The following is a 7768-nucleotide window of genomic DNA, read 5'->3' as shown; positions in this document are numbered from 1 at the left end:
TAATACAGTGCAGCCGTTGTACAGTTTCTAATACAGTGCAGGCGATGAACACAGTATCTGATACAGTGTGGGCAGTTTCTAATACACTTCTAGTGGTGTACACAATACAATACAGTGAAGTCGCTGTACAGTTTCTAATACAGTGCAAGCGGTGTACACCATATCTAACAGTGTGTACGGTCTCTAATACACTTTTGGTAGTGTACACAGTATACAATACAACTCAGCTGTTGTACAGTCTCTAATACAGTGCAAGCGGTGTACTCAGTATCTAATACAGTGTGTACAGTTTATACTACACTTCTGTTGGTGTAAACAGTATATAATACAGTGCACTCATTGTACAATTTCTAATTCAGTGCTAGCATGTACACAAAATCTAATACAGTGTGTACAGTTTCTAATACATATATCAGGTGGTGTATTTATATATATATATATATATATATATATATATATATATATATATATATATTTATACAGTCTAGTATATATATATATATATACAATACAGTGTGTACAGTTTCTACTACACTTCTGGTGGTATACAAAGTACACAATACAGTGCAGCCATTGTACAGTATCTAATACAGTACAAGCGGTGTACAAAGTATCTGATACAGTGTGTGCAGTTTCTAATACACTTCTAGTGGTGTACACAATACAATACAGTGAAGCCCTTGCACAGTTTCTAATACAGTGCAGGCGGTGTACACATTATTTAATACAGTGTGAACAGTTTATGATATATTTCTGGTGGTGTATGTTGTACAATTTCATTAGGGATGAGCCGGACACCCCCCGATTCGGTTTGCGGCAAAACATGCAAACAGACCGAAAGTTTGAGCGAACACTGTAAAGCCTCACAGATATTCTTGTTGAGCGCAGGAACGGGTCCTGCTGTGAAATATTAGAGCAACTATTGTAATTAAATGGTCTTGGTGCCCTGAAACAAAAATGTTCTTAGAAGCTATCAACAAGAACATTGAGGAGAAATAGGATAGTCACTCAGCATAACAGGATAGTCACTCAGCATAGGCTGTCTTCAAGGGATATAGAAAAATTAATCGGTTACATCAGCATCAGGTGCTTGGTAGCTGGTGATCCAAGACTGATTCATTTTTATGAAGGTGAGCCGATCAACTGAGTCTGTGGACAGGCACACTCTGTGATCAGTTACAAAGCCTTCAGTAGCACTGAATGTGCATTCAGAAAGAATGCTGGATGCAGGACAGGCCAGTAGCTCAATTGCATATTGTGCAAGCTCTGGCCAGTGATCCATCCTCAAGACTCAGTAACTCAGTGGATTTTCGGTTGGAAAGGCTGCGGACTAAAGAATTGTCTGAACGCTTCGGTCAGACAGCCACCTTCTCCACCGTTCCTTCTGTGACTGACCGAAGCCTGAGCAACACGATGTCCAGGAGGACCAGGAAATTGTAATCTCCCAGGCTCTGGAAATGCATTGCACAAACCTTTCTGCGAGGCCTCCTGAAGATGTTTCATCCTCTGCTCCCTCTGCGAAGGCTGGATAAGTTTCGCAACCTTACCCTTGTAACGTGGATCAAGAAGGGTTGCCAGCCTGCTAATGATCCCTCTCCTTGATACCACGAATCCAAGAGTCCTTTTGCAGGCTTTGCAGGATCAGGGAGGCCATGCAGCAAAGGTTTGCTGAGGCATTCAATCCTGAGTCCTCTGGGCCACTAAGGGTGACATGATCTACAGCCACCTCCTCCCAGCCACATAAAGTCCATGGATTTCTAGGGACTGAAAATGATCCCGTGAAGACTGCTGCTGATGCTGAGTGCTAGGCTCTACTTCCATACTGACACGATCTTCATCCTCCTCCTCCTCCTCTTCCTGTGTGATCGACAGGCCTACAGGAATACTGTCTGGATAAAGGGGGCCTTGAGAGGTGAGGAAGTCCTCCTCTTCCTCCCTCTGTTCTGCCTCAATTGCCCTGTCCATTATTCCATGAAGCGTGTGCTCCAACAGGAAGACTAGAAGGACAGTATCACTGATGCATGCACTGTCACTGCTCACCATCCTAGTGGCCTCCTCAAATTGTAACAGAACAGTGCATGCATCCTTGATCAGTAGCCACTGGCGTGGCAAAAAAAAGTCAAGCTCCCCTGACCTTTCCTGGTGCCATACTCACACAGGTACTCATTGATGGCCCTCTGCTGCATGTGTAGCGGCTTCAGCATTGCCAGCGATGAGTTCCACCTGGTGGGCATGTCACAAATGAGGCGGTTCTTGGGCAGGTTGCATTCCTTTTGAAGGTCAGCCAGCCAAGCACTGGCATTATATGACCGGCAGAAATGCCCACAGACTTTCCTGGCCTGGCCCTGGAGATCCTGTAAGCCCAGGTACCCGCACAAGAACCACTGCACCACCAAATTAAGGATGTGAGCCAAACAGGGAACATGGGTCAAGTGTCCCTGTCGGAGGGTGGAGAGGAGGTTGGTGCCATTGTCGCAAACCAATTTCTGGCTTAAGCTGACGTGGCGTCAACCACTTCTGAGTCTGCCCCTGCAGAGCTGACAGAATATCTGCCCCAGTGTGGCTCTTGTCCCCTAAGCAGACCAACTCAAGCACCGCATTGCATCTTTTTGCCTGAGTGCTTGCGTAGCCCCTTGAACGCCTACAGAGCACCGCTGGTTCTGAGGAGAAATATGCGGAGGAAGAGGCCATAGACGAAGAAGAAGAAGAGGGGGTGGAGGAGGGATGTGTGGCAAAATCACCACTTCTAGCATTTTGGAGGCGTGGTGGCGGAACAAGCTCCAACAATAATGCACCCTGTCCTGCATCCTCCCCAGCTGCCAGCAGAGTTACCCAGTGCACCGTAAAAGAAAAGTAACGTCCTTGTTCATGTCTGCTGGACCATGAGTCAGTGGTAATATGCACCTTACCACTGACCGCCAAGGCCAAGACATTGCCTTCCACGTGCCGGTAGAGAGCCAGACAAGCCTTCCATGAAAAGAAATGGTGTTTGGGAACCTGCCACTGAGGTACTGCACATTCCACAAATTCACGAAAGGGGGCCGAGTCTATCAGCTGAAAAGGCAGCAGTTCGAGGGCTAGAAGTTTAGCCAAGTTAGCATTCAGCCGCTGAGCATGTGGATGGCTGGGACCAAATTTCTTTTGATGGTTTAGCAACTGGGGTAGGGAAAATTGCCTGCTACAGTCGGATGTTGGTGTAGTGATAGCAGATTACCCACAAGTACTTGGCACACCTAATTCTACACCTTCATTACTCTCAGTGCAGCTTTCTGAGAGGACTGAAGGTATAGTGGGGTTGGAGATCTCAGCTGATGAGGAGCAAGGAGAGGTCCTCCTTGTTCTTTGGTGTAGGTCTTTTAAGTACTGTTGTCAATGGACTGTATGGGAGGTCGACATATGTCTGGTCAAGCGGCTGCTGTTTTGACCATGCTTGATACGCTTCAAACATATGTTGCAAAGAGCAACGGTACGATCTGCTGCACGTGTATCGAAAAGGGCCCACACCAAAGAACATTTTTTAAACTACGCGGGGAGTCAGCAATGCCCTGCACATGCGGAGCTCTGCAGAGTGTTGCAGTTGGGTGGCTGCCTTAAGCTGGACCCTGGAGGGCATCCTGCCTCATTGGAGATGTGCCTCCTCCTTTCTTCTATCAGGCACCCACGTAGAGTCAGTGACCTCATCATCCCCTCCCTCCTCATCACTGGAGCAAACCTGGCAGTATGCTGCAGCTGGGAGAACATGGCTGTCAGTTTCTTGTCCTTCTTGGACACCTCCTCTCTCTGGGCTCACGTTACTGCCTTCCTAAACCTGGGTACCATTTTCGGAGCCTTCAAAAAGCTGCACATCCTCCTGCAGCATGTACCCGCCACTGTGGTCGAACAGTTTGGGGGACTCCTCCATGCATGATAGTAGGGCTAGGAAAGGAGTGACTGATGACATTGAGCCGATGGAATAGGCCGCTTTGGCATCTGCATTGGCAGGCAAACTACTCTGAGCCTGGGTGACAGAGGATGAGGAGGATGCAGGCGGCTTAGTTATCCACTCTACCAACTCTTCTGAATGTTGTGGATCAACACGGCCAGCTGCCGAAAAAAAGGACAAGCATGTCCCATGGCCATGTGCTGAGGATGCACCGTGTCCATGACCAGCACTGTTGGCTATAGACACAGAGCCAACTTGCCCACTTTTAGTGGCCTGTGAGCTTCTGCCTCTCCTTGGTGGCCTTCCAGACATGCTTTAAAATTTTATTAGCAAAACACCGCCTTAAGTTCTGAAGTTTACTAGAAAAAATACACAAGGAATGGCCTGCAGTCAGATATAGGCTTGGCTAGACTAGAATGCAGTGGATATATATATGTAGGAGACTGTATATATATTTAATGCACTGCAGATCACTGAATCGCCTGCCTGCCTGCCTGAAAGTATATTTGAAAATGTACACCAGGAATGGCCTGCAGTCAGATATAGGCTGGGCTAGACTGGAATGCAGTGGAAATATATATGTAGGAGACTGTATGTTAGAAGGCTGGACGCAGGCTAGCCTGAATTTGTAGGGGGGGTCTGAGGGCTATATATCCCTCCTCTTCCTCCATGAGATCCTTCATCGGATCATTTCCGGGTTCAGGGCATTTTGCGTAATTTCCGGTTTTGGCTCGCTGAGCAGCAGCACGATCAACTGCAGGAATCTCGTCAGTTCCTTCTCTCGGTGGTCGCGGTTCCGGTAGGTGCGGGCAGATGGCATCAATGGAGGGCCCACATCGGATTCCACCCGTCCCGCTCAGGTGCCGGTCTGAGCTCAGTGCGGGGGGTCACCCCGATTGCAGTCTTTAGTGCAGGGCAAACGGGGCACCTGCCCTGGGCCCGATGTTTGTAGGGGGGCCTGCACTGCTACCCGAGAATTGGAGGTTTTGCAGAGTGCGCAGAGGACACCGGACGGGAAGCTGTATGCTAGCCAGCTGAGAGGGGGCGGAGTCGGGAGCTCCACTGACGCTCTGACCCTGCCCCCGTGCAGCCTGTATGCTCAGAACAGAGCGGCTGTAGTGAGAGCCAGTAATCGGAGTGGGAGCGTCAGTGGAGCCAGTGGGCGGGGCCGGGAGCTCCACTGACGCTCCCACTCCGATCACTGGCTCTCACTATAGCTGCTCTGTTCCAAACATACAGGCTGCACGGGGGCGGGGTCAGAGAGTCAGTGGAGCTCCTGGCCCCGCTCCCCCTCAGCTGGCTAGCACGGGAATACAGCCTCCCGTGTCCTCTGTGCACTCTGCAAAACCTTCATTGGGGCCCCAATTCACGGGTACCGGGGCCCCCCTACAAAGCATCAGTGGAGCTCCCGGCTGTTGTAGTGAGATCGGAGAATGGAAGCCCCGCCCACATACCTCTAAATGTACGTGGTGTGTTTGGCTGCTCAGGTATGTCCTTACACTCATAAAATGCCTGACTGCTTAAACCCTGAGGCCGCGTACACACGGGCGGACTGTCTGCCCAACTTAGTCCGCTGAACAGTGTTTCAGCGGACAATCCGCTCGTGTGTGGGCTTCAGCGGACTTTTTCAGCGGACAGTCTGACGAACAAAGACTTATGGAATTTCCGTAAGACAGTCCGTTCAAACTTGATTTTGTCCGTCCAAACTTGGTTTCAGCGGACAGTCCGCTCGTGTGTAGGCAAGTTGGACGGACTAAGTATGGCGCATGCTCAGAAAGGATTTACACGGCCGAAGGTTGCATTGCAGTGTATAGGACGTCGTTTTTCTAGTCCCGTCATACGTGCTGTAGACGTCATCGCGCACGCTTTCAGCGGACTGTCTGCTCATCGTGTGTGGTCAAGTCCGTTCATGCAAATTTTGAACGGACTGTTTGTCGGATTGTCTGACGAACTTAGTTGGGCAGACAGTCCGCCCGTGTGTACGCGGCCTGAGCTGTTTTATTTAACTGTCAAGCTGTGCGTTGCTAAAAGTTATCTGACCATCATGTGTAGCATGTCCGCAGTCTCTGATTGTCTCCTACAGTATGTCTGCAGTCTCTGATTGCCTCCTGCAGTATGTCCGCAGTCTCTGATTGTCTCCTGCGTTATGTCCGCAGTCTGATTGTCTCCTGCAGTATGTCCGCAGTCTCTTATTGTATCCTGCAGTATGTCTGCAGTCTCTGATTGTCTCCTGCAGTATGTCCGCAGCCTCTGATTGTCTCCTGCAGTATGTCCGCAGTCTCTGATTGTCTCCTGCAGTATGTCCGCAGTCTCTGATTGTCTCCTGCAGTATGTCCGCAGTCTCTGATTGTCTCCTGCAGTATGTTTGCAGTCTCTGATTGTCTCCTGCAGTATGTTCGCAGTCTCTGATTGTCTCCTGTAGTATGTCCCCAGTCTCTGTCTCCTGCAGTATGTCCCCAGTCTCTGTCTCCTGCAGTATGTCTGCAGTCTCTGATTGTCTCCTGCAGTATGTCCGCAGTCTCTGATTGTCTCCTGCAGTATGTCCGCAGTCTCTGATTGTCTCCTGCCGTATGTCCGCAGTCTCTGATTGTCTCCTGTAGTATGTCTGCAGTCTCTGATTGTCTCCTGCAGTATGTCCGCAGTCTCTGATTGTCTGCTGCAGTATGTCTGCAGTCTCTGATTGTCTCCTGCAGTATGTCCGCAGTCTCTGATTGTCTCCTGTAGTATGTCCGCAGTCTCTAATTGTCTCCTGCCGTATGTCCACAGTCTCTGATTGTCTCCTGTAATATGTCCGCAGTATCTGATTGTATCCTGCAGTATGTCCGCAGTCTCTGATTGTCTCCTGCAGTATGTTCGCAGTCTCTGATTGTCTCTTGCAGTATGTTCGCAGTCTCTGATTGTCTCCTGTAATATGTCCCCAGTCTCTGTCTCCTGCAGTATGTCACCAGTCTCTGATTGTCTCCTGCAGTATGTCGCCAGTCTCTGATTGTCTCCTGCCGTATGTCCGCAGTCTCTGATTGTCTCCTGCCGTATGTCCGCAGTCTCTGATTGTCTCCTGTAGTGTGTCCGCAGTCTCTGATTGTCTCCTGTAGTATGTCTGCAGTCTCTGAACCTCTCCTGTAGTATGTCTGCACTCTCTGACACTCTCCTGTAGTATGTGTATTAATGTGCCCCTTTACTTTCTCAATTATTTAGGATTGGTCCACTGCTCAGTGAGAGGTAATGATGTGTATTAGCCTGTAGCAACCAATCAGCGAACAGTAGTGATCTGCTTTAATCTCTAGCAGCCAATCAATAAGTGGTAATGATGTGCATTAACCTTTAGCAACCAATCGGCAAGCAGAAATTATGTGTTGTAACCTCTAGCAACCAGCCAGCGAGCAGTAAGGATAGGCTGTAACCTCTGGAAAACAATTGCAATCACTACGTGATCTGCTGATTTTGAGTCTACCTGCTATTTTTTGTATGTCTCAGAATGGAGGGGGGGGGGGGCCCAAGAAAATGTTTGCCCAGGGCCCAATCAAAATTAAAGACGGTCCTGAGGGGTGTCCACATGTCGCAACATTTGGCAGGCAGTACTGCCTGCTTAAGCCCCTGTACACACGGTCGGAGATTCTGCCAACCAAATCCATCGGATTTTGTACGTCAGATTTAGTCTGACGGATTGTGTCCGAAACTGTTGCATACACACGGTCAGACTAAGTTGTCGAAAAATCCGATCTTTCAGAACGTGATGACGTAATTTCGTTACGATGGGACTAGATTCAGGCTAGTAGCCAATAGCTTTGATGTAGGAATTTGATCTGAGCATGCATGGCACTTGGTCTGATCAAAATTCTCTACACA

Source organism: Lithobates pipiens, unplaced genomic scaffold, assembly GCF_037356315.1.
Source record: "Lithobates pipiens isolate NorthernLeopardFrog02 unplaced genomic scaffold, aLitPip1_a1.2 Scaffold_8, whole genome shotgun sequence".
Taxonomy (NCBI): domain Eukaryota; kingdom Metazoa; phylum Chordata; class Amphibia; order Anura; family Ranidae; genus Lithobates; species Lithobates pipiens.
This window is presented reverse-complemented; position numbering follows the sequence as displayed.